The sequence below is a fragment of the Nelusetta ayraudi genome, unplaced genomic scaffold (genome assembly GCF_046127955.1).
Source record: "Nelusetta ayraudi isolate G7.1 ecotype Tasmania unplaced genomic scaffold, CSIRO-AGI_Nayr_v1 ptg000002l, whole genome shotgun sequence".
Classification (NCBI taxonomy): domain Eukaryota; kingdom Metazoa; phylum Chordata; class Actinopteri; order Tetraodontiformes; family Monacanthidae; genus Nelusetta; species Nelusetta ayraudi.
In genome coordinates, this window is record NW_027466052.1 from 12,172,211 (window position 1) to 12,198,517 (window position 26,307).

The 26,307-nt window shown below is 47.3% G+C and overlaps 1 long non-coding RNA gene across 1 annotated transcript in view; it reads right to left on the bottom strand.

Annotated features, from left to right (window-relative positions):
• The window catches only part of LOC142887878 (uncharacterized), a 95,638-nt gene that overhangs the window by 12,753 nt on the left and 56,578 nt on the right, over positions 1-26,307 (bottom strand). The gene's annotated exons all lie outside the window — the stretch shown is intronic.

Consider the following 26,307-nt stretch of genomic DNA (forward strand, 5'->3'; position numbering starts at 1 on the left):
CAGATACTGTATAGTGTGCTTGTAAAACTCGGCGGGAGATAACAGGCCAGCCACGGTAGCCCACTCAATCCAGTGCATGTTTGAATGGGTGACCATGTTAAGCTCTTAAAGCGGGCATTAATCCAGGATTTTAGGAGTGGAGCTAAGTTTGGCACGTTATCATGGCAAGGCCGCGACCCCAGCTGGAGTTCAATCACTGTGCAGCAGCAGCAGCAGCAGCAGCAGCAGCAGCAGCAGCAGCAGCAGCAGCAGCAGCACTAGCGGCGGCGTTCAGGACTGAGACATGACTAACGCACCGCAACTGGTGTCAATTAGAAGGTTGGCTGGCATGGAAAAAGCAAACATGCGAAGGATGACTGATGTGTCAAATACTTTGCTCTTTGTCAAACTATTACTGATGCTTCAAACCACGTCAGATAGTTTCTCTTCAAAGGCCCAGTGCGGAACAGTTAAAGCACATTACTTGAGATCCATAAATATAAGCAACTGCTGTCTTCAGCTGCTAGCAATAGCATTTACATTTTACATTCTGACAATGACAAATGAAGAGTTGAATTGCATTAAGTTTACAGCAATAACGGGTCCATTTTGCATCACCTCACATCCACGGTGGGCCAGCAGGTGGATCCAATCCGGGTTTGGTCATTTCACCGTGACATCACAGCTGGTGCGAGAAAGACGTGAGCTCAGAAAACCGGGATTAACGTTAAAACTGTTTGCTGTGTAATTTCCAAACATTAGCGGCTTCCGACTGGGCCTTTCAAGATTAAAGGAAGCGATTGGCTGTTCACGTGCTAGTTTTCTCAGTGCTCAGTCTTAATGTTGTAGGCCTGACGTTGTTTTGGGATATTATTTCTTTCCATCAGATGCTACCAGATGCTACACGCTGGGCCCAGGGATCCATGTTGCTTTTAAATTGTTCCTCCGCTGCACGAGCAACACTTGGTGTTTTTCTCGGCGATGCATTCTAGCAAGGCTCTCTTGCACTGTTTTGATATCGCAGAGCCATGCGTGACCTCTCCCGTCCAGCCTCGGCGCTGGCCTCACCCCTCCAGACATGCACAGGGGCAGACCAAAGCGGAGCGGGCAGCCAAGCCTTCTCTCTACACGGCGCAACTCCAGATAAACACAGGCCAGCTCAGATCAGCATGGGAGATAACGGCGCACAGACAGAGAACAACATATTAAGAGCTGACGGCTTCGGACCGTGCGTCTGCAAAAGTAGCAGCATCATGATTTAGCGGCAACAGAAAGTATCCATCAGCCAGCAGGACGGCAGCAAGTGCACAGTCAAGTGACTGGCCGTGCACAAAAAAATAGAAATGCGCGCGCACGCACACACACACACACACACACACACACATGCGCGCAGGCCGATCCAGGGGTGCAGTCAGAGGGCTTGGGCCAAGGCTCAGGGCTCAAGCAAAAGGCTTAAGGAAGTGTGTGTGCTTCCTGGCAGATGTGGGATATTAGGGGGCAGTGTGTTGACTGATAAATCTACAAGCGCAGCGCAGAACCCAAGTTATCATCTGGCATATGAAAAAAAATACCAAAGAGGCTGAGGAGAAAGGAGAGGAAATTAAATGTGGCGGGGGAGATGCAGACGGGGAGCAAAAGCCGCATTGTGGCATCTGTTCTGCTCCTCATCTTCTTCGTCTTCTTCTTCTTCCCCACAAACACACGCCATATACGTGGAGGCGAGCGCACGCACACGCGTGACTTCAATCTGCATATCAAATTTCATTCATGTTTCTACATTTATGAGGCTGGTGTCAGGAGCGCAGCGGCAGCTAAGAGCCTGCGTGGCTAACACCTGCCTTAAAAATAGTCCTGCTCGCTGGCAGGAATACCTGCTACTTCCTGTGCGGGACTCTGAAGCCCTGAATCTGGATCAACACTGTGTGACAGTCTTTATTTATAATTATTGTTTACCGTCTTGCAGAGGATAAAAAGACACTTAGTGATAGTTATTAAAATGTGCCTGATATTTTGACTTAAACTTATAATTGCAGCCTGGGCGCAGAGAGAAAAAGTGCGACTTGAAGACTCGCCTTTAACTTTGCGACTGTTATTTTTAATTTGGCGGGGCAAGAGAGAGAGAGAGAGAGAGAGAGAAAAAAAAGGTCATTTGAGATCTACGTTTTGATGAAGGCAGGAAAAGTGTGACGCTGGAGTTTTTCAGACCTACTTGGCTTTTCCACTTAGCTGCGAGAACACCTACTTAAACCCCATGACTTACACTTAATCAGCAGCTTCCGAGAGGATCAAGATGTTACGCCTCTGTTTAAAATACTGAACTCTGGCTGCCGCTGTTGAACCGGGTGGGGTGGGGTGGGGTGGGGTGGGGTGACAGGTGTTGGTCACGTTTTCTCCAACGTCAGTCTTAAAAGCAATTTGGCCGTACTAAATATCCATTCAACCTGCAAATTTCTTTGTAATTAAAATGAAAAAGCTGGATTTAAAAAGGCAGGAAGACTTGAGTGCAGTGAAAGCAGGCGACGCTCAGGTTTTACCACCTACTGCAACTCTCAGTGCACTCAGTTGCAACACGCCACCACCTTAAAACCTGACGCAGGAAACCTAATCACCAGCTTCCTAGAGGATCAAAATGTTCAGCCACTGTTGACAAAACTAAACTTCAGAGTCGGGTGGGGTGACAGGTGTTGCTCATGTTCCTCCAGCTTCAGCCTGAGCTTCTGGAACAATGCACGAGAGCGCTCCAATGCCGACATGTTCTCAAAAAAAAAAAAAAAAACGGAAAAATCAATATTAAATCCAAATGAAAGCCTAAAGTCTGTGGCGAGGTGTAAACATGTCTTGTTAAGGCTCCACAGAGTAGCACATTTTTATTCACGCTAAACACATCCAGGAGCCGTCCCGCTGGTGTGAGTGGAGCCATTATTCAACACTTGTCAAATCCAAATAATTATAAATAAATAATAATGGCCGACACCGGGAGAGTTTCTGTGCCGGGTGTCTGCTGAGGGGGAGGAGGCGGGGCGGGAGGGGGGGGGTGAGTCGGTCCAAATGGATTTCAGCCCCAGAATAAATCACTGTCGCCACAGAAACGAGCCGACAGCTGTGATGGATGGCTGAAATTTTTGTGTTGATGTCTTTAGTATTGCTGACAATTTGGTAGTCCTGGCTTTCCCACTTTTCCTGTGCATGCGTGTGGCTAAACACATCCAAACGCCGGCGCGGCGTCATAGCCGCTGACTCTTATTTCACACCTGCTGAAAACCTCCGTGTGGAATTTTTTTTCGTTTGAAATTAAAAAAAAAAAGAAAAGAAAAAAAAAAAAACAGCTTTTCCCGCAGAAACTTTTGAGCCACGAGAGGAAAGCACGCCGCAACGATTCACCATTCGCAACGAGTCTTTAAAGGCGTCGTCTCCGGAAATATTCCCGTCTGCGAGTGTGCGTGCGCTCACTACGGTCACATGGGCTCCTTGTGCACCTGTGCACGCTGACCCTCCGATTGGTTGAGATGATGTCATGTGACTCAGTGACGGCCGGGTGTGATCGCCACACACTGTTCACTGTCATGGCGGCGCTTGTTGCTGCAAGTCCGGCCACGAAAAGTTCGGATAAAAAGTGCAACTGCTCGTTGATGCCCCATCAACAGGATGTAGGAACTTTGATCCTCCCTGAGAATAACTTTCAACTGCTGATTTACCCCACATAGAATGTGCACAAACACGCATACAAACATGCAAATACTAATATAAACAAGGCCTCTTGCAAACACATTTAACGCAAACTTCCACACAACTGCCTTCATTTTAGTTCATCTGGCTGCACAAGAAGATTCCCGCAAAAATATAGATGTCTATACATAGCATAGCATAAAGTTATATAAACACACACACACACACACGCACACACGCACGCACGCACGCACGCACAGGGTAAAGAGTTGGGCCGCTCTGAGCGAGCCCCACATGCAGCGGCTCCCTCTGCTCTCACCTGGCAGGATCAAACAGACACACACACTTCCCACAAACTTGCAGAGAATCAATACTTTCTCCACCAAAACAAAGCAGCCAGAGCCTCAGCCCCGGTCCCAGCTTCACACCAACTGCACTCAAAGTGCTGCAGACTGCCAGAAAGAAGCCGCTGGAGCAAGAATTAGAAAGGAGGGGGGGGGGGAATAAAAAAAAAAAAAAAAGAAAGGATTTACTGACCTTACTGTCCTTTTCCTTTTTCTCTGCTCTCCCCCCTTTTTTTTTTTTTTCCTCTCTGCCGTCCGCTGCTGTCCTCTAAAACCTCTGGTCTAACTAAGTCATGCAGGAGCCGCTTCCCGCTCCTGCCTGGCTCCTACGCCACTGTATTAGTCTGATTTCACACTCTGCAGCCCAGCCTCTTGTCCTGAAGGGGACGGTGAATGTGCTGCTTATTTAGAAGCCGGCGCGCACTACCTGCGCTTGTAGGCAGCTGTTTAAAGCACGAGGCAACATCCAGGGTGCATAATACCCTCTCTTCCTTACACACACACACACACACACACACACACACACACACACACACACACACACATGCACATCTTCTCTCTCTCTCTCTCTCTCTCTCTCTCTCTCTCTCTCTCTCTCTCTCTCTCTCACCCACACCCCCCCCTCTTGCTCAAACACATGCGTACACACTCACTAGCTTGCTGGCTCGGGCAAGACAAGCTACGGTGGAAGCACAAGCGCGCGCTCGTGCACACACACACACACTCACTCACTCACTCACTCACTCACTCACTCACTCAGTCGTGCATGCACGGTCGCAAGCAGGAGAGGAACACGCACACGCAAACAAGCGTACACACACACACACACACACACACACACACACACACACATGCAAGTGGTCTGTCAGAGGTCTCTCTACCTTGGCCGGGACAGCAGGCAGCGTGAGAAGACACACAGAGTCACAGTGAGACGGGCTGGCTGCTCCCTTCTTCTCTCTCTAAGTGTTTAGAAGACAATTTCAACAAGGGATTGCTCCCAATCTACTAAGGTGATCCACATGGATGAGTTATAATATGCTTGCCACTCTCTCCCTCTGACTTGGCCCCCTCTTCTTCCTCTCTTTCCTCCCCCTCTCTCTCTCTCTCTCTCTCCCCCTCTCTCTCTCTCTCTCTCTCTTTGCCTCACTCTCCTACCCCCCCTAACCCCCTCGCCTCCCCCTCGCCTCGCTCTCTCTCTCTCTCTCTCTCTCTCTCTCTCTGTGTCTCTGACTTACTCTTTTCGCTCTCGTGCTCGCCGTTGCAGCCGCTTACCGAGCCGTCACCACTTCCAGTTCAGCAGGAGTAGCCTTTCCTTCGCGGATTCTATGGCTTGCTTTTTTTTTCTTCCTGCACCTCTGTGGATGTACACGACGAGACGGGGGCCAAAAGACCGACTCCACCTGAATGTGTATTAGTGAAATGCATTATTTATCGCCAAGCTGCATTCATTTTTTTTTCACCCCCCCTCCCTTCCCCTGATATGCTGGTGGACACGAGGGGGAAGGGAGCAGCGGTGGTGGCTACATCAGCACTGAAGCGGTGTTCTTTAAGTGTGTGTGTGTGTGTGTGTGTGTGTGTGTGTGTGTGTGTGTGTGTGTGTGTGTGTGTGTGTGTGTGTGTTAAGGGGAGGCAGGGGGTAGTGGGTATAAGAGGTCAGGATTTGGGGAAGGCTGGTGTCTGAGGAGAGGTGAAAAGAATACGGCAGGTTTTTAATTTATTTATTCATTCAGTAGCTGGGATTGCCTTATCATCCAGGGTGCTGCCTAATGACATCACTGCTGCCTTCTCCAGGCTGTCCCAAAACACACAGCCACTCACTTTTTCATCAAAATAGAAAAAAGGAGAAAGAAAAAAAAGAAAAAAGTGCGAGAGTGTGTGTGTGTGTGTGTGTGTCTGTCTGTCTGTCTGTCTGTCTGTCTGTCTTTGTGTGATAGGAGAATAAAGACAAAAAAGGATAGACGGAGTGAAAAAAAAAAAAGTTAAGGAAACAACCAGAAAAACAGAGTGCCTTGCAGCTGCCTCAGATTAAAATTCAGACCAAACTCATCTACATTATTTTGAAAAATCCCCAAACAAAATTAAAAGCAGCTTCTTCTTTTTTTTTTATTGCGCTAAACTCTTTATGTACACAAAGCAATCATGGTTTTAATTACACTCTCTTTTAAAACTGTATTATAATGAGCACTGGAGTTCCTCTTTATATAATCATTAAATCACTCTATTAATTATATGCAACAGATTACTCTGGATCACATGGACCATATTACACCTGTAAATTAGATACACTGAGTGTATATTTGCAGGATGCATGACTAAAAAGACAAGCCTATATGTAAAAAAATATATATTTTTAACTAGAAATGCAAAGAAAAAAAAAACATTTCATTCTTAAACAAAATGCACTAAGAAGAGCAACGGCTTCACTCTCTCCAATCACTGTAAGAGATTGGATAAGATTTAAACAAATCAACAATAGCACCTCTGCCCTTTTTGGCACGCTGCTTCTGATGTTGCAGGGGGGGAGGGGAAAGTTGTTTTAAAAAGCATGTTGTATATTAATAAGAGTCTAAGGTTACTCCAAAAAAAAAATAAAAAAAAAAATCAACAACTACAAAAAAAACCCACTGAATCCCATTTTTGTATGCAGTTGAGAAGGAGTTGAAAAGCCTCCAGTGTGCTCGCTCACTGAAGCCTGGCTTGTCTTTATCCTCCTTGTTTATCTGTCTGACATTCTGAAAATAAGAAGCCTTTGACCTTTTCACAGCTTATTTCCCTGTGATTCTAATGGCCTCTGCAACATAAACACCGGTAAATAATTAAACAGTCCACAATTAGAACAATGGGCAGCTGATGCCGGACCAGTGTAAAGAGAGGATATTGAAACAGCCACATGTTGTCCAAAATATGGTCTTGATTTGACACGGAAAGGAGGATCAGGAGCAGGAGCAGGAGGAGGAGGAGGAGGAGGAGGAGGAGGAGGGCTGGAAGTGAACGAGGAAGCAGGAGTTTGATCGCGCTGATCAACAGGCTGTCGTGACGAGCACCCATGGGCCCCGGCAAGCCAGACGGGAGCCCTCAGCACTGCCGGCCTTCTCTCTCCTCCACAGCAGGACAATCACAACCGCAGAACCTGCACACAGCCCAAGCGTTCGCCGTGCAGCCGCTGCATGCACTGCAGTCATTTTCTGCCATTTTTCTTCTGCCAAAATGCAGCTTCAAACCCCGAGCAGTCCAACAACTCATTATTTCGCAAAGATGAAGGAAGAAAAAAAAGAAGAAAAAAAATCATGTGACGTGCACGTTTGACAATGCAGGTGACGCTCAGTTTTATCACTTTGGGACTGGAGCAGTTTGAACTCCCTGCTCCAGGTGTGTCGCCCGCAGTGCAGCCACTTAACAGCTGGTCCTGGACCACTGGATGCCCGTCTAGTGAGCTAGGAAATTATGTGGCCCAGGGCCCAGCCAGGCCATTTTATCACGGCTATTAGGACTAAAGTAGAAAGTGGAAAATGGCTCCGTTGGCATTAAGAGTCCATCTCAATCATTTTAATGCAATCATAATCATGAGACTTTCTAATATTATTTTTAAAGGCTTTTGTGAGGAGGGGAAGGAGCTTCATTTCCTCTGCTTAACCATCCTCAGTCGAGGGGGAGAGCAGGTGAATGGCCGCGGAGGTGATGATGATGAGGAGGAGGAGGAGGAGGGTGACGGAGAGTCACCTGTAACCCCCACCCACCCCCAACCCCCGACCCCGACCCAGCGTCCTGCGCCGCCACTACAACCCCCCACCCCCCCGGTCAGACTGCACAGTGCGCACATGCCGGCCGGTTCACTCCGACAGAGGCTGCAAGAGGCGGAGAGTCGAATAAAGGGAAGAAGATTAAAAGCAAGTCTCCCCGCGGCCTCTGTCACACAGCCGTCACATGACCTTGTCGCCCTCAAGGCCCCGTCTGACCAATGGCACGTAGGCCTCGCTGCTTTCTACATCACAGCCAGGACTAATAACCCCACGAGCTAAACAATCCAGGAGTTAATGTTTCCTCCTTTCCTCTCCGCTGTTTTGAAACTTTCAATTTTCCTGAATAGCATTATAATGCATTATTAATATCTCTAAATTATTACTCATTTCCCTCTTAAAATGGAGTGCTTTAATTCCCATTTGAAGTGCTCATCAAGGCTGTACAGTCAAATGAATGTGGAAGGATACATTATATTTGCAAAAATGCAAAGGGTGAATTAAAAATATATAGCGATACTGAAATATTAACTATTAATTTCAAAAAAGATCATTTTCTGAGGGATAAAAAAGCATTTTCATTACTTCTGCGACTCTTTTCCCCCCGTTTGAAGTGCAGCGCTCTGATTGTGCCTCTTTGATTAATATGCAATTATCATGTAGTGAATATTCACCTGCACTAAAAATGCATAAATTATATATGTGAGACAGCCATAAAGTTCTATTGGAAAAAAAAAAGAAAAAAGCACAAATGGCGACACGCGTGCACGTCTTGGCAAAGGTGCCGAGGTGAAAGAAAATGACGTCCAACGGTATCAAAGTGAATGATAGGAAGACGGGGGGGAAGAAATCACAGTCACTCATACACTCACACAGACACAGACAGAATAAAAATTAAAAATATTTTCTTTTAAAAAGGCCCAAACGCGACAGTCTTCACCCTCGCGATCCTGAACTCGAATTCACCCTTGGAAGCGTGACCTTGTGCTTGTGTGGCGGCAGAAAGCCGCAGCGCCAAGACAAGGATGCCACTTATCATCAAGGGACGAGGTGGCTGTTTAATTTCACACTCGCAGTGGCTAAAACCCCTGTTAGTGGCGAGCATCACAATGGTAGCTTCAGCCGGGGGAGCAGATGTCCCGGTGAAGGGGTGCAAAGAGGGGAGGGGGTGGGGGAGACGGCCGGGGTAGGACGAGAAAGAGGTGTGTGTGTGTGTGTGTGTGTGTGTGTGTGTGTGTGTGTGTGTGTGTGCGTGTGCGTGTGTGCGTGTGTGGTTGCACTGTTGTTGGATTTGGACAGGCCAGTGCCCTGATAAAACAAGGCTTCTGTATACATATATGTGTACATATATATAGAAATATATATATATATATATATATATATATATATATATATATATATATGTATATATATGTACATATATATAACATTAAGATGGTCACCACAGGATTTTTGCGGTGTTTTGAGAGGATAATTAGCAGCAGTCAGTCAGTCGGTCAGTCAGTCAGGCGACCGGGGCCGGTGGCTGGGTTTGGACTGGGCGCGGCCCTGCTGGGGGAGGAGGGTTCGGAGGCGCCTGGTCGGCGCACGCCGAGGCCAAATTGCTTTCTGAAGAGCTTCCCATTGTCTGCAGTGATGAACTTGAGCTTTGGCCTCCAACCCGAGGAGCTTTCTTTCTAATCCTGAGCGCCCCTGGCTCCGCCCCCCTCCCCCACCCCCTGCACAGCCCCTCCCTACAACCTCCCTCACACACACACACACACACACACACACACACACACACACAAACATAATGCGCACCCTTCAAATGACGCCTGACATGACTGCAGGGTTGAACGGTGACCAGTGCCTCCCCACACAGCTGAATATAAAACACAGTAATGAGCAGCAGCAGCAGCGGCGGCGGCGGCACTGGTGGAGGAGGAGGAGGAGGAGGTGATGGGGTGATGGAGGAGGTGCAGAAGAAGAAGGAGGAGGAGGAGGAGGAGGAGGTGGGGATAGAAAATGGCTCCCCTCCTCAAACATGGCCGCTGCTCGCTGCTGACGGCGAGACGCGAGCGACGGAGGAAAGAGAGAAAAAAGAGAGAAAAAAAAAGGTCAAAGCCTCTCGTCCCTTCGAGCCCCTCCTCCCCCCCCACCTCAACCTCTCACTCAACCGGCCCACCCTCCCCCACCCCCTCTCTCTCCTGGTCTGCGTGAGAGCGAGCGTACACTTGGCCGTCCCCGGTCATTTTCCTCACCGCGTTCTGTATGCGGCCGTGCGGCTCATTGTTGGAGAAGAGACAAAGGACGGGCGCGTTGGGAAGAGACAGGTGGCCCCCATCTGAGCGATGAGAAAACCACCAAAGTGAAATCCAGCCGCTGGAAGAAAAAAAACAAGAGAAAACCAAAAAAAAAACAAAAAACCCCAAACAAACAAGCAAGCAAACAAACAATGAGAAGGTGGCGCTGCAGGGACGGTGGTGGTGTGGGGGGGGGGGGGGGGAAATAAAAGTGGCCCTTTTCCATCTTACTGGTGCGGCTCGGCGAGAACAGCAGATCCCACTCTCACCCCGCCCCCCGCCCCCCTACCTTCCCAGTACGATTTCAAATTTCCTCTGAGCATTGCGGTCCGGGCAGATTCCCCCCCCACCCCCACCGCCGCCACTTCCTAACGCCGTGTAATTTTTCTCCATTTCCTCCAACGGTCGGTTGTGCAGAGAATGTTCCAGATGCATTTGGGCGGCGTGATTTCTATTTTCCTAATATCAGGACATCAAGTTAAAGAATATAAATGTTTATTCAGCAGAAATGGGGGAATCGGCGTCGGGCGGATGCGGCGGCTCTTGGGGGAACGGCGCCCGTGCTAAATCAGTAAATCACTCCATCTCCAAGATAAACGGCATGTTTTGGAGTTCATTGCCTTTCGTCTCGGCCGAGTGGCCGGTGCAGCGGCAGGCCCAGCAGGCTGGAGCCGAGGTGCCTGCCGTCGTGGATGGTTACAGGCGGATAATGAAGCAGCGGCCCGGGCTTTCGGCTACGTTCTCTTCCGCCCAGCCGTCCTGTCGCGAAAGGGCCGCTTGCCAGACGCGACCGTTAAGCCCGACCTCACCTGAGCCACAGCGGCAAAAAACAGCCACGCACCTGCCGTGGTGCCAAGTCTGGTTGAACTTTCATCCTCAAAAGTGTTTTCAGAGAGCACGACGACGGGAGGTTTTCACCTGCTCACTTGTGAAAACCTTCAAACACCATCAAGGACGACGACCAATCTTCTGAGACCCTCCTCGCTGTGCGAAAAGTAAAAAACCTACACGCATCCAAAAAAGCAGAGAAGAGCACAAATGGCCACACCGGCAAAACAAAATTACTGAGAGCCAAAAGCTTTGAAAGTTTGATTTTTGCCTTTATGCATTTTACAACAAGCAATTACAAATGAAACCTGGAAGGATTCTGTTTGAAATGAATTGTCCCTTTCAAAGAACAATACTAATTCTTAAAATAATAATTTAAAACCTAAAGGTAACAAAAAGGTTAAAAAAAAAAAAAAATCATTTTAATTTTCTTGATGTATCACATTATTTGATTGTGTTCTGAGAAATGAGTCAGCAGCAGTTACGTTTTGTTCCAATCCCTGCGCACGCTAATATCAACGAACTTCAACTTCATCATTGTTGAAACGATAAAGCACGCTACATTCACTTGCACTATAAGTGGTCCTTTGTTTGAAATCTAACAAAGCTCACGATGAAAACAACTTTTCAAAAAAAGCTGATCCCACAGGCATCATTTTATCTCATATGTATATATTTCTATTATTCTATTTGAATTAATCTCATAGCAGTGAAAGCAATTAGCTGTACACACCAAAACGTAACAAAAACATACCGAAGCATTTTCTCCAAATATACAGTGTGTATGCAAATTTGTTTTTTGTTGCTTTCAATTAACAAAAACATGCCCAGTAATAATGTTGCATGTTTTTATTGGCCTTCTGAAAACTATCAATCATTTCTAATTTAAAAATGTATCAAAACATTTCAGCCAACCTGAACTTCACTTATTCATAATTCTGAGTTTACTTAGCTTAATTCTGAACTTTAACACAGTGCCGGTGTTTGCAGGAGAACAGCATCTCAAATATGCAGAACAGATCATTAAAGGACCAAGACGGAGAAAGGTCAGATCAGGGGCTTATTAAAAAAAATCATTCTAAATTTTAAATACTATTTCTGAGAGCTGTTTGCTGACGTACGTGCCATTATGTATTTGCCACAATCACCTCTAACCTTGGAGTGAAGCAGCACAATCACAAAGTCATTCTGGTGGCAAAGGTCCCCATCACATGACCACAGCGATGTGGCCTTAACATTTTTCCCGAGGGAGACGCCACTCTTCTATGAACTGTCTGGTCTAACTCCTTTTGAATTTGAACTCTAGCGCAGCAATTTACATTCATGTGAACACCTTTAGAACTATTTGAAATGTACAGAAAAAATATCAGAAATAAATATAATCGACATTCTGCACGTTCAAATGTTTCATACATGATGCATTTTATAGTGCATGAGATGTTATATTGTTTTGGTGCTATGTGTGAGACATACAGTACACTTGGCAAAATTCAATCTACATTTCATGCCAAATGAGCTGCTGGATTAAGACTGCACACCAGCCCCACCAACAGGAATGTGAGCCACAACAAATTTTAAACTATTTCACAGAGTTTATCAAAATGACAGGCAATTAGAGTGGCTCTGACCGTGGCTTTGCATGCCAAATGAGAGCCATTTAAGTGGTGGGAGTCAAACATGTTATATAAAAGGGAGGGCACGTTGTGCAGCTCCATTTCTGCTCCTGGACATCCCTAAATTAAATATCCCCATAGTCCATTAGGCTAAAGAGCCTGAGGAAAGACTTTGCCTCACCACAAAAATGACAATAAACTCAGGCAATCATGCCAACAATCAATTATGTATGAATTATATTTTTCCCCCGACTGCGTAAAAATGTGTTGAGTTAATTCCCCTAAGTATACACTGCTTCCAAGGGACATATCTACATGCACGCTGCCTAAATGAGTGTTTTCCCAAAGATTTATCAGCTTCCTTGTGCCACCCGAGACGACAACATCTTCATCTGAGCCGCGATTCCTCCGCATCAGCCGCAACTGCAGGGGGCCACGGGCGAGGCCCTGAGGTGCTACAGTACGTGCCCGATGACCTACACAGCCGTAAATCCAGTGCTAGAAAGCGTCTTGGGAAACTGGGGAAAATATGGAACTGGCCAAGTTGTTCGTTGGAGCTGCAGCACGATTAAGAGAGAGAGAGAGAGAGAGAGAGAGAGAGAAGGAGGATGAGACTGGAAAAGAGAGAAGGGGAGGCAGCAGGCAGACAGGGGGTTGGGCCTTTGGTGACCTGACCTGTCTGGGCTATGGGCTTGTTGAGTCGGTGATGGGGTCCCTGAGGTCCCCTCTGTGGCCCCGATCTCTGATAATGACTTCTGTCCGGCCATGATACTGGAGACAGGTATTGGCAGGTCCACTGTCCGGTGTCAGCGAGGTGCCAATAATTGCTCAGTCTGTCAGTGAGAAGTAACCTGTAAACTGTCTGGCCTTTGTGTTGGAGGAGGGACCGAGCGTCGCCCTGCGTTGCCGGGGAGTGTGTTGACCTTTGACCCCACCCTCCAAACAAAAACGATCATGAAAATTCACGTAAATGTGACTGTGTTGACGTTGATCTCCATCGAAATGTGTCCTCGGCGCATGCAGCAAAACACTTTATTATTATTAATAAAATGGTTATACACACACACACACCAATACAAAGAGGCCTGCGATTTTCTTAAAGAACTGAAAAAAAAAAAAAATAAATCACTGACAGTTCCCGATGATCCCGCCCCGATGTCACCCCTCTTATATTACGTGCAACACAATCCACCCTCACACACTAATTTGTTTTCTTTGCCCTCTTTTTCTATTTCAGTGTGTAACCGAAGCCTTTGAAAATATACAAATTTAATAAGAGCTAATAGAATCATTATCAAATTCAGATCAATATAAATTTCGCCCCGGTGCCCATAAAGGGCAGCAATATTGAAATACAACCCTGTCTGTCTGTCTGTCTGTCTGTCTGCACTCTTTCATTCTTCTGCCTACGACTGACACGCGTGTCGCCATCAGAACATGAATTACCAGACAGGCACATTACAGCTAATAAGACTCTCACAAAACACCCTTTATTAATGCATGAGAGGCTCTTTGATCCGGCGGGAACTTTCCTGGGGACGGCGGTAATCACGGTGCCACAGACGACACACAATAAGATGCTTCCCATTAGGTTGGAAAAGTCAAGAAAGTGGTCGAGGTCAAATCAACCCCGAGCGCCGCAGTGCACGTCTCACAGGGGAGGGACAATACAGAGCTGCCACAGCTCGGCTAAACAAAGCTGCGGGCCAATCTTTTTTTTTTATTCTCTGTCATTTGTGCCAAATCTGAAAGTTTGACAAAAAAATAGAAAATAGAAAAATCAGTGAATCAGTCAGCATTTATTTCCTCCAGCGAGCAGCACTGACTCACTGCATTGCTATTGAATCAGTCACAATTCAGATGGGAGACTTTATTTTTATTTATTTAATTTTTTTTTTGCACCGCAGCAAAAGCTACGAGCTAAACAACACCCCTGAACTTCTATTCGCGCCTCATTTAAAGGCCCAGTGTGGAAGAATTAGTACTAAACTATTCCAACATTTGTTCCTGTCGTAGAAATACCAGATAAAACCAGAGCTGATGGACATTCTGCTATAGTCTAAATGTGTAAAAGTGGACTCACTAGTAATTCCATGAAAACAAGTTCCATGTACATATTTTCAGTGGCAGCATATAACTACAAACGTGTATCTAATTTTATGCCAAAAGACGGCAGTGAAGTTTTCCGCATTGAACATTTAAAGGGCAGCAGCGGAGACACGAGTAACTGACAGAGTGAACACAATATTTGTTGCTTTGGTGTAATGTCCAAATCACTTCCCTCCACCCAGAATAGAGTGAGAAGAATAGGATGGGGTGTAAATAAATACTGGAAACTCTTAACGGCGAGCGTCAAACTCTGGAGTGAGTAATACTGCACAGAACCTACATCATCCTGTCAGCCGCGCCGACAAAATCAATTTCTAGCATGTATTTTTACACCGTAGTTAGTTTGATAAACTCCGGGAAAAGTTAACTTTCCCGACTGAACCGGAATCAATATTCCGCAAGTCTCCCCCACGAGTGTCCCCACCCCCCCCTCTCCCCACACACCTCTCCCAACCCCCCCCCCTCCCACCCCGTCAACGCACCTGTCAGCGACGGTATCGCCAAGCCCTCACAAACCGTCCATCGGAGGACAATTTCAGTTTAACATCTATTCCAATATTCCAGAGTTTGACAGAGCTTGTCACATTATAAAGTCTGAACATGGTTACAAGAATTGCAAATGATGCCCATGATTGAATTTTATTGAAGTGGTCAGCCAGTAGCTCGCCCCCTCCTCCGCCTTGCAGAGAAGCCCCGGGGCCCGGAGGTGGTCAGAGGGGAGCGGCTTCACAACACCCCGCTGCCGCCAGAGCGGCGGGAGAAGACCCCCATTCTGGAGACGGAGGTGCCACTGCAAATTTATGACCTGACTATTTAAGACCTCTGTAATATATTCCCAGTTCAGCGGGGACCCATTGCCGGCACTCCATCATGGCCTGTACGAGTCCTCACAAACCGCTCGAGCGGCGCTCGCAAACACCTCGGCGTCCTCCCGCACAATTTGTGGTTCCGCTGACACTCGGAGGGAGGCAAGGCGGGCCGGGCCGGGCCGGGCCGGGCCTGGGCTGTTTTTAATTGCGCCAACGTGACACGGAAGATCAGCCGCTGCTTGCGTGGCGTCGCTGGATAACTGGAAAGAGAAGCAAACGCGGCCATATTCTCCAACGTTCCAAAAGGACAGAACCAAAATAACAAAGCAGAGATTTATTTCCAACTGACTGACTGACGCCACCTGATCTGCTGAGGATGTTTGCTTGTTTTGCTTTTTTTTTTGTAAAATTCCTCTCTGAACTGCTTCGCCTTCACGCCGCACCGGGCATGTGAATTTTCGCCTTTTCCTTGACCCCGAGTGCTGGGGCATGCTAATCAACCCCCCCCCCCCCCGTCCTCCCTCCTCCTCCACGACCCCCGAGGTCACGGGGTCAGGTCTGGACAGAGACGGCATCCTGAAAACGGCCACCGCGAATGCAAAGGAACATCTGCTGTGCGTGCGTCACACAAAGCTGTCCCCTCGGAGCCCCTGGCGGCCCTCGGGAGCCTGGGAACACAGCTCAAAGTCAAGTGCAGCCGCGACAGGCCCAGCGCTGACGGGACGCAGCCGCGGAGCTGTGGCGTCTCACAGCTGATCAATGGAGAACTACAGTCAGGAGGCGTTTTTAACTTGTTTGTGTGTCAAACGTTCATTAATTTCTATCATGCTAGTTGGTTTGTTTGTTTGTTTGTTTTAATAAAGAGAAGTGGGATGAGAATTTATTTTTAGCTTAGCTGCTGCTGTGCACTTCCTTTGAAACGTGGTGGCTAACATAGCAGCTAACTAGCGAGACCCTTTTGGCACCATGTATATTCTTATGTGTATGAGATCCGTTTGAAAGACAGGAAAACCAGATGACTTCATTGTGCTGCGAGTACACACTTTTATGAGTGAATTTATGGGCTGTGTGTTCAGCTTTCACCAGTATAAAAATCATAAATCAAATCAAATTTTACACACTGGACTTTGACACCACCGGCCCCATTTCCCCAGTTCAGATTTGCATACGCGCTCTCATTGCGTACACAGGCCGCCATTCACACCTTCACACTCACTTTCCCCGGCAGCTTAACAACTCGCTGCCTTAAAAAGGAGCCGTCGCCGCTGTCGATAGCCGGATCGATACCCCGAGATGTCTCCGTTTTTTCCCCCCCCGGCAGCAAATGAAGAGCATTAGGCGGATCCTCCCGGGCTGAACACTCAGCGCACTTCCAGGAGGAGGAGCCGCCGCCGCCGCCGCCGCCGCCGTGGGACGGCAGATGGATGTCTGCCGCGCTCCCAGACGTCGCCGTGTGCACGCCACATTTCCCCTCGCCCGTCTAATGTGCTGCTGATCTACACCTGCTGGGCCCCGCGGCTGCATAGGTGCACGCAGCTCGCCTGACAGCATCAATCACTCAGCGGGGCCTTATTATTGCCATTTAAAATACATTTAAAGTAAAGAGTCGCCGGAGCCGAGTGTCCGACGCCGCGTGGATGCGGCGGCGGTGGCGGCAGCGGCGACACTTCATGTGTCACTGTGAAGGATGTTGGTCGGAAACAGCTTGGTACGTCGCAGAGGAGGAAAAAAAGACAAACTGTCAGTGATGAGAAAATTGAAGTCCTTTTCCCTCTAAAGGTCCAGTGTGTAAAATGTGGCTTGATTTAGGATTTTTATACTCCTAAAACCTGAACATACTGCCCGTAAATACATGAATAAACATATATTTGCAGTAAAATAAAAGTAATTTGGTTTTCCTACACTTATAACAGTTGTCATCGTGTATATATATATGGGAATATACGCCGCCATTTTCTAAGGAAGCCCACCTGCCAGTGGCCTAAAAACATAACACACTGTCAGGTGGCTTCCTTAAAAACTCTACACACTGGACCTTCGAGTCCGGCAGGAGCATCTGGATGTGAGTGAGCCCGGAGGTTCAGGCCCGGGCTGGACCGACTGGGCCGTGACACACAGCTGTGATGCTCGCTCAGCTGACTCGGGGTAATAGACACTAGTCCCTCTAATTCCCCTTCAATTCGCGGCCAAAATTGAAAGCCGCCAAACGCAGCCTTAATTACGTTCCACCCAATCAGGGCTTAAGTGTAACCTTCCGCCCTCGCCCACCGTCGCTAAAACACCGTCAGCCGCTCCGGGGATGGGGAGGAGACCTCGCCAGGTCCGCACGAACCCTCGGCGGCAGGTTAAAGAGGTCCCCTCCTACCTCCACTCCCACCCCCACCTCCCCGCGCTGCTAGACGGATATATTATGTAGATAAGGAGGCGAACGTGGGACTCGGGGAGCCGGGCTGCACGGTCAGCAGGCAAAGTGCTGAAAAAGCAAGCGGATGAGGGAACAAACAGGGTTATGGATCTCTCCTTACATGGAAGTGGGCAAGCTCCCCTGACCCAAATTTAATTATTTCTGTCCCCCACCGCGTCCCGTCCCACCCCAACCCCCCCTTTTCCCCTCATTGTCCCGTTTCACTCTGACTTGCATCTTTTCCCACAAGATGTGGTTCTGCATAGCATGCGCCTGATTCATTTTGGCAGATGATCCCATTGTTGTTCTTCTTCTTTTTATGCGAAAAGACAGAATTTATTTTTCGACGTATTTAGAAGCCGTCAGCAGCAAAATACTCAGTGCGTGCTTGCCGGGCGTTTCCTTTCCCAGGAAAGGTGCACGAGGTGATCCCCCTCTCTGTCCACCGTCCTGCACCCACCGACCCTCCGACCCACCGACGCTCCACCACCATTCACCTCAGGCTCCTTCAGGCTGCCGGATAAACCGAGGAAGTCTCAAGCCGACCGCAGTCGACGCGCAGCTATTTTTCCATCCTCTCTAATCACATGATCAGGGTGTCGGCACCACATCCTCAGCGCGGGGAGGGGCCAGCCAGCCAGCCAGCCAGCCAGCCAGCCAGCCAGCCAGTCAGCTCAGCTTGCCACCATTTTGTGCGGGTACCTGACTCCTTTTTGTTGCGACTACCTGTCTCATTTGTTTACCCGCATGACTGTTGATATTCCGGAACGGCTCAAGAGACGCCGGCGATGCGTTTCTCCTTCTTCTTCTTCTTTTTTTTTCATACCTACCCTCCACCAGTTTTTTGGGGAAGATAGGGGAGGGGGAACAGCTAATGCACAATCTGCGCCTGGCTAAAGCAAAACAGACAAGACGCCGCAGACAAAACCCCACAAGGTATCGCCGCTGCCCGCTCTGGATTTCATTTTCCTTCCCCTCTCCCCTTCGCCTTGGCTGCGCTCCCGACAGAGCCCTTCTCTCCTCCCTGCCATCCAATGTGTGAGGCACATATGGCGCTGTAAAATTGCTGTCTGCGAGAGCATGCCTCAGCCTGTACAGACCTCATCAGAGGGATTAAAGAATGGGACGGGGTGGAAGGGGAGGGGATCAAAATAAAATGATGACAGCCGCGGCTTTTCTTTTTTCACAACACCTCGCCGCCGCCGCCCCATGCTCTGTTTTAAGTAGTGTAGAACATCAGATGACAGGGAAGGCTCTCTCTTGCCGGGCTGCTCCGGCTCGCAGAGGAAGGTTTGCTTGGTCGGTGAGCTCTGGCAGGGGCTCACTACAAAGGGGGAACCAAATTATAGACGATGCCGTTTCCCCTCCCGACATCCAGCTGCCCGAGTTCACTTAAAAGCTGCTTCCAATTAGGGGAGAAGTGAGTCCGAGGTGCAGCGAGCGGCGGCATTTGGTTTGCGGCATGCTCGGCCATTCATCTCTGACGCGTTCTCTTTTTTAAGGCAACATAAACAAATGAAAGACAAAATGTGTGACAGCAGGCGGAACGAGCGGACGGGAACGTCAGCGCCGAGGTGGAATGTTGCACTGGGGAGAGCAAAGGAGAGAGGGGACTTGAAAAGACCGCAGGATATTAAGAAGTAATAGATGTCACACCGGCCCCTGATGACGAAGCCCTCCCCATATGCTTTCAATGCAGCCCCATATCTGAGTGATCGAGAAAACAGGGCTGACTTAAATTTCTTGTGTTCTAAGGGGGGTAAAAAATAATTGTTCCTGCCAGCACAAAGCATGTCAGTCCAATTGTTTGTTTTTTTCTCCCTCTTTTCAATTAAAAATTCAATTATGGCGCGTAGAAGCAAAGGTGGGTTAAATAAATCATTATTTTAAGCGTAAAAAATGTGACCCATAACAGCTAATCAGGCTTTAAAAATGAGCTGAATTTAAAAAGAGGCATTTCATCTACTTTCAAAATTATCAATTATCATTAAAAAATATATATTAATCGGAACAAAAAAAAAACTATACCTTAACAAGGCGTTCCATATTGTCTGAAGCTCAACATAAAGAAAATTCCTCACAAGGATCAGGTTGCACTCAAAGTGTGCATACAGATGTGATTTTATGGTGATTGTGCTAAACTCCAGCGCACTGCGAGACGTGGAGGTTTATTCTGGGATTTGTCAGACACTGGATCTTGCCCCGTATTTGAGACAACAAAAAGGCAATCTTGACATCTTGCCCAAGCAGCAGATAATATTTGCTGTTCAGAGACTGGCTTTCTTTTGTTCCAGGTCTTTATAAACCCAAGACACTTGAAATTTAAACCCAGTTCAAGAAATATTATTTGCCACAGGGCAAGGTAAATCTCTTGGCAGGGCCTTTCAAAGGGTTGCCCTGGGTTTGTTTACAATTGATCTTATTTAAAAGTGGATTTTTTTTGTTTTACTTTTCAAAGACATACTTTCTGCCGTGATCTTGTAGGTCAAAGGAAAAGATGAATCTTATTTTTTTTCCCGATTGGAGCAAAGAAAATAAAAAAAATAAAAAAGCGAAATAATCAGGAGACAATAATACAGAAAGCCACAGTGCACCAGTGGTTCTCCCAAGGTCTCTAACTCGCAGATGTAAAATAGAAAACATATGCAAGATAACATCTCCGACTGCAGCGAAGAAAGTAAAAGAAAATACACCGCGGGTGAGAGAACAAATAAATAAAATCTGAGCTGCCAGAGGGGGTGGGGAAAGGTATGTCTTGTGATTTAGTGAAGTATGAGATGCATCACGAAGTACGAGAAAAAAAAAATTAATCACACTACTGTGTGTTTTCATTATTAAAAAAACAAAAAACAAATCACAACACCACATGAAAGTTGTCTCTCTTTAGAGCAGCAGCCGACAATTTCCCTCCACTCGCCTCCTGAGAGAGAACAACTGACCTGACAACTGACCAATCCCCAGGAATCATTGGGGTGGGGGGTGGGAGAGGAGAGAGGGAACACTTGACCACCCCTCTGACTCACTCCTCTTTAAAAATCATTTTACTGTTATTTTCCATTCTGCATCGTGATTCTGCAGCTGCATGTGATAAAACTGTGTTTTGTGTGAGATCCCGTTGCGGAGAGAACAGCATCCACACGGTGGGGACTGTGCGGTTACCGCCACTGTTTTCCAGGGCTCGGTGGGCTCCTCTCCTGCTCAAACGGGCCACACCAGAGGAGGGGGGGGTGGGAGGTCAGCGGCTGCAAACCGAGTTTAAAGCTCCCCGCTCCTGGGGAACAAGACGGACAAGCGCAGGGTGGCAGCGGCAAGGAGACGCCTCGGTAGAGACCCCTTCTACTGGACTACACCTGGGGGAGCCCACGGGCCACCCAGCTGTATTGCTACACACACACACACACACACATACACTCAAATACGTACAGTACAGAGTGAGCACAATGCTCTGAAAGCCTCAGAATTTTTAGATCTTGCAAAAAAAAATAAAAATTCATTTCGATTTGAATGTGTACTTTTTTTCAGATGATTCAAGGCACCAATATTTCCAGTATTTTTGTGCTCTATTTTGCACAACACTATCACTCGTTCGGGCCAATGTACGCAACGGTCTCTGTCGACCTGCACTGCTAAGGCTTTTAGGCTCACAACTTTGAATAACGTCTCCCTCCATTGTGTCGTGCACGAGCTGGTGAGAGCGTCCCTGGGGCGCCTCGGTCTTCCCAGAAACTCCCTCCAAGGCTCTCCAGGTTAACATGCCCAGCTTGACTTTCAGATCAATAGTTGTAAAATGACTTCATCACAGCAAAGAGGAAACTTTGTGGGCAGAATTGGTCCCGCAGTTGCCTTGACGGGCCTCCTCTGTGGTCAATCCAGGTATGTTTCTCCGAAGAAATGTGCCACAAGGAGGGACAATAAATGGCTGATAAAAAAAAAAAAATTGGCATCTTTTGATATTTTCACAGTCAAAATTAGTAATAAGGACTCCTAATGAGGTTCTGAGACTGTAAGGGCACAGGAGACGCGCTGGGTCAGGACCTCCCTACTGGGACTCTGCCTTCTTCTTGCACCTCCTTTGTTCTTACAGTATCGGGGTGATGTCAGTTCACACCCCAGCCTCCCTAAAATGCCCCTCAAGCCTGGCCCGGCTCCTGAGTGCGAGTGTGTAATCGGTCCTGGCAGAGTGCTGGTTAATGGGGGGCACGGGGGCCGTCGTGGCTCCGAGATGTATTCATGTGCATGGCGTGGCGCCTGGACCCAGGGTGACACTTCTTCATCCCGGCAGCCTCGGGCCAGGATTAGGATTGCGGCCCGGCCTCACAAAGCCAGACCAGGAACGCAAAAAAAAAAAAAAAAATCATTTTCATATTAACCTCGTCCCGGCGTCCGTGGGCCTGACGGTGGACAGCACTCCCCCCCCCCCCCCCCGCTCTCTTTGGTGCTCAAATTATCCTCAATTACTGCGGAAAGGCCAGGCGAGGGGACGTCACCTAACCTTCACCATCTGTTAGGTTCAAAGCTGCAGCAGCGGTCCAGACCGCCTGTCTCCTGCCGCCCCTGACCTTTCCGCCTCGGCCTGCTCCGGCTCCGTACGCCAGCTCCACACCCGCCCGCCTCCTCCCTCTCCTCTCCTCTCCTCTCCTCTCCTCTCCTCTCCTCGCCCCTCCCCTCCCCTCCCCCGACCGGCCACGGCAGTCCCGCCCTCTCCGGACACAGCTGGGAAGTACAATGTGCACACGCCGCATGAAGGAAGAAAAGGTTATGTCACACTTTTCTTCAACAAAGATATGAATATTCAAAGGTACACGCAGGCCTCGGCAGAGCCGGTGTAAACACGGAGGTTAAGTCTGTCTCTCAAGAGCGAAGGGGACGTTTGAGCTGAGGGCGGATCTTGGCTGTTGCCAAAGAAAAGTAATTATAAAGCGGACGAAAATAAAATCCTTCACCTTACTGGTGGAGAATTCCTCCACTTAGATATTAGATCCACTTAGAGTTGATAAAAACATTTGTCTTTAAAAAGAAATGACATTTTTGCATTAACGTCACAATGTTGGGGTTTTTGCATTACAAATTATTCTGCTGAAACAACCCAGCTAAGAAGCGTCTTCTTTACTGTTTGGCTATTATTATTATTTTAAAATCTGAGTTACATACACAGCAAAAGTTGTCCGTAATTAAAATTTAATTTATATTTGATATTGTGCTATTATGAAATATTGACAAGCTCTTATTTCTCCCATAGTGAATGCAGCCCTTAATAATGCAGACAGTGTTTTCTGTTTGTTTTGAGCTTGTGTGTTTTAGCAGTTGCACTGTGTCCATTTAGATTTTCCAGTCTGGCTGCTCGCTCCGGAGGCCCCCTTCCTCAGGTCATCTGGCAGGACCTGATGGCTCTGAAATAACTTTTAATAAGTCTGCTGAATAATAGATGGAGCGCTGGCTAAAATCAGGCCGGGAGGAGCGCGGCCGAGGACAGCGGGCTGCAGGGACGGACAGCGAGGCAGGTCCCGGGCATTTCCTCTGCCAGCATCATCACAGCGGCCACGTGCGCGCTCCTTGCCTCGCGCTCCTCGGCAGAGCCAGACTCTCTGGGGTCAGGGGCCGTGGACTTGACCTTGTGGCCCTCAGGAGAACGCTCACTTGGTCTGGGGGATAATTTGGGATTTACCCAGCTGGAGGCCGTCTCTACGGTAGCATTATGCCTCATTATTATGGTCTGGTCCGCTCTGTTCCGCCCACTACATGAGGAATTAAGTTTACTTACACCTTACACAAATTCAATAATCATTACCTGCAGCCGATGATCTTCATTCAAACGCACACATTTTAGAATTGGTCAGAGGAGGGCATGAAATTTTACTTGAATAATTGAATGTGTTTTATTCTGATGGCCTTATTTTTATATTTGTATTATAATCATAGATAAAAACAAAATTGATACACATTCAAATAATGTACTTGGCAAAAAAAATAAAAAAAGCAAAATAAACTGAAAAGAAAAAGGGGAAATTGATTCTTTAAAAAATATTTAATGATATTAATGACTTAAGCAATATATTTTTTTTAGAAATTTCTTATTTAATTACTTTTATTTTCAGATGTACATTATTTTAGAAATCTTGCGTTTGTCAACTGTAAGTAATTTCAATTTAAGAGCTGAAATGTAAATCTAAAATTATGCGTATTTACTTTGATTATTAAAATAACGTCAACCTTTTAGTTATTTTATACCAAATTTATACCTTTTAAGGTTTTCCATTTACAGCACAGATTTAAAATGAACTATGAAATTTACAGTCAAATATATGCTTCCATTAGCCAGGAAAGAAGAAACCATATGCCAGGTCTAAAATGAACTGGGCTTCCCAATTTCTTGTGAATTATTCTAAAAGAAGAGTGATATCTCTCAGAAGCAGGCTAAAAAAGAGTGATCATTTCTATTATGTGTGCTTCCCTCTAAGTGGGTCCCCGTGGAGGACGATTTTGGAGAGATCTTTCCTGATAAGAAACAAGCCTGCATGCATTAATATTACATTAGAGCCGGCATCACAGAGCCATCTGCTCAGTCAGGTAGAGAGCTTTTCATTGACATCTCCTTATCATGTTAATATTACATTCATCAAAGAAGTCTACACGGTGCAGATGATGGGGAGGGGAGGGGAGGGAGGAGGGGCGGCGGCGGTGGATGCAACAAAACGTGCAAAATTACGGATTATTCTTATGAGAAGTGCAGAGGGAGGAGCAGACAATAAAAATGGTTATTTAGGTCACATATTCACTGTAATGCGCAAGAAAGAGACAAATGCCGCGGGAAAGGCGTCGTTTGCGTGCGTGTCTCGGTCGGAGATGTGACATGCATGGCCAGGCAGCCGCGAACGCGCGCGCGCGCGCGCACACACACACACACACACACACACACACACACACACACACACGCCGGCAGCAGGGGGGGGTTGGGGGGGGGGTGCAAATCTCAAGCAAGAGGGGAGACAGGTGCAAGGCTGCTCTGCTCTGTACTGTAGCTGAGATGCATTTAAGGTCCCATTCGAGACACACACACACACACACACACACACACACACACACACACACACACACACACACTAACACACACTATTATTCCAGTGGGCTTTTGTTAGCGCGTGTGCGCAGTGTCTGGAAGGCTTAAAATATTTAAACGTAAATAATAAAATAAATAAAAATGAAAAAAGTCCAATAAAACTGTGGTTTTTTTCACCGTGGTTTGGTCTTTTTTTTTTTTTTTTTATTTACTCATTTTTTTGTGTACCAGTTTTTGTCATCGCCTCGGACGCTCGCACACACACACACACACACACACACACACACACACACACACACACACACACACACACACACGCTCTTCCGAACACGTGTCAGGTTCACAAAAGGCGGAGCTGTTTTTTTTTTTGTTGTTTTTTTTTTTTCTTCAAGGGGCAGGCCGGGTGGGCGGGGGCGCGTTTGTTTCCGTGCCAAAGTTTGTCAGTCTCATTTGAATGTGAATGGCATTAAAAAGCAGCGGAGAGAGGCCCATGAGCAGGGGACGGCGCCACAATACACGAGCTCCCCGCTCTCGCGCAGTATTTTTCAATTAGCGCCACCAGCAGCGCCGCCCCCCGCCCCCCGCCTCCTCCTGTTTGGCGCTAATCGGGGCTAATTAGGCATTATCGCGCGCTAATAGCCTGTATTAATTGCCTCGCGGGGCATCTGTGGAGGAATTTTTGCCCAGTGATCCGATTGAAGCTGACAAGTTTATTCTGTCTATTTAATATTCATTATATTCTAATGGGGGCACTTGTTTGCATGGATACAACAATTGGGCACGTGTTCGCTTCATGGAGGACCGCGTGCAGTGACGTGTTTTAACTAAGGCTCGAATTTAAATCATTTTGCTTCAGATACTGTTAAGAAATAACAATCTGAATAAGTGCATTTTTTTTAAAAAAAATGGGAGAAATTATTCATTCCGAAGATTTTTTGTTGCTTTGTCTTTCCTCATCTGGAGCCAAATATCAAACTTTTACATTTAAAGAGCAGGAATAGCTTTTGCCAATACGAAAATTGACAGTAAAAATAAGTAGATTTTTTTTTTGTTTTTTTTTTTTTAACCCCCTATTTGCAAATAAGTCAGACCAAGGCCTGGCTTTGCCTGCCTGACACACCACGACACTTCTCTCCTTCCCCGCGCTGAGTTTGTTTTAAAGTTTTAAACTGAGCATATTTTATTCATCCCTCTCCTCGCTCTCGCCTCCTCGCCTCCCTCCAGAACAAAGACATAATGCCGCTGATTTAGTCCTCATTACGAGCAGTTACCTTCAGTCGCAGGGAAAGCAAAGGGATCGCGTGTACACTTGACATCCTCCAGTTGACGCACCCGCGCTGCGGATGAGGCCTTTGGTTTCGCGCACGGCGAAAACATTGACGTGCGACTTAAAATAGCGCCATGCAAAAGTCGATGGCGGATGTAAACGTATCTACCTGCTGCAAGCGCGTTTGATCATTAATCAATTAGCATCTGAGA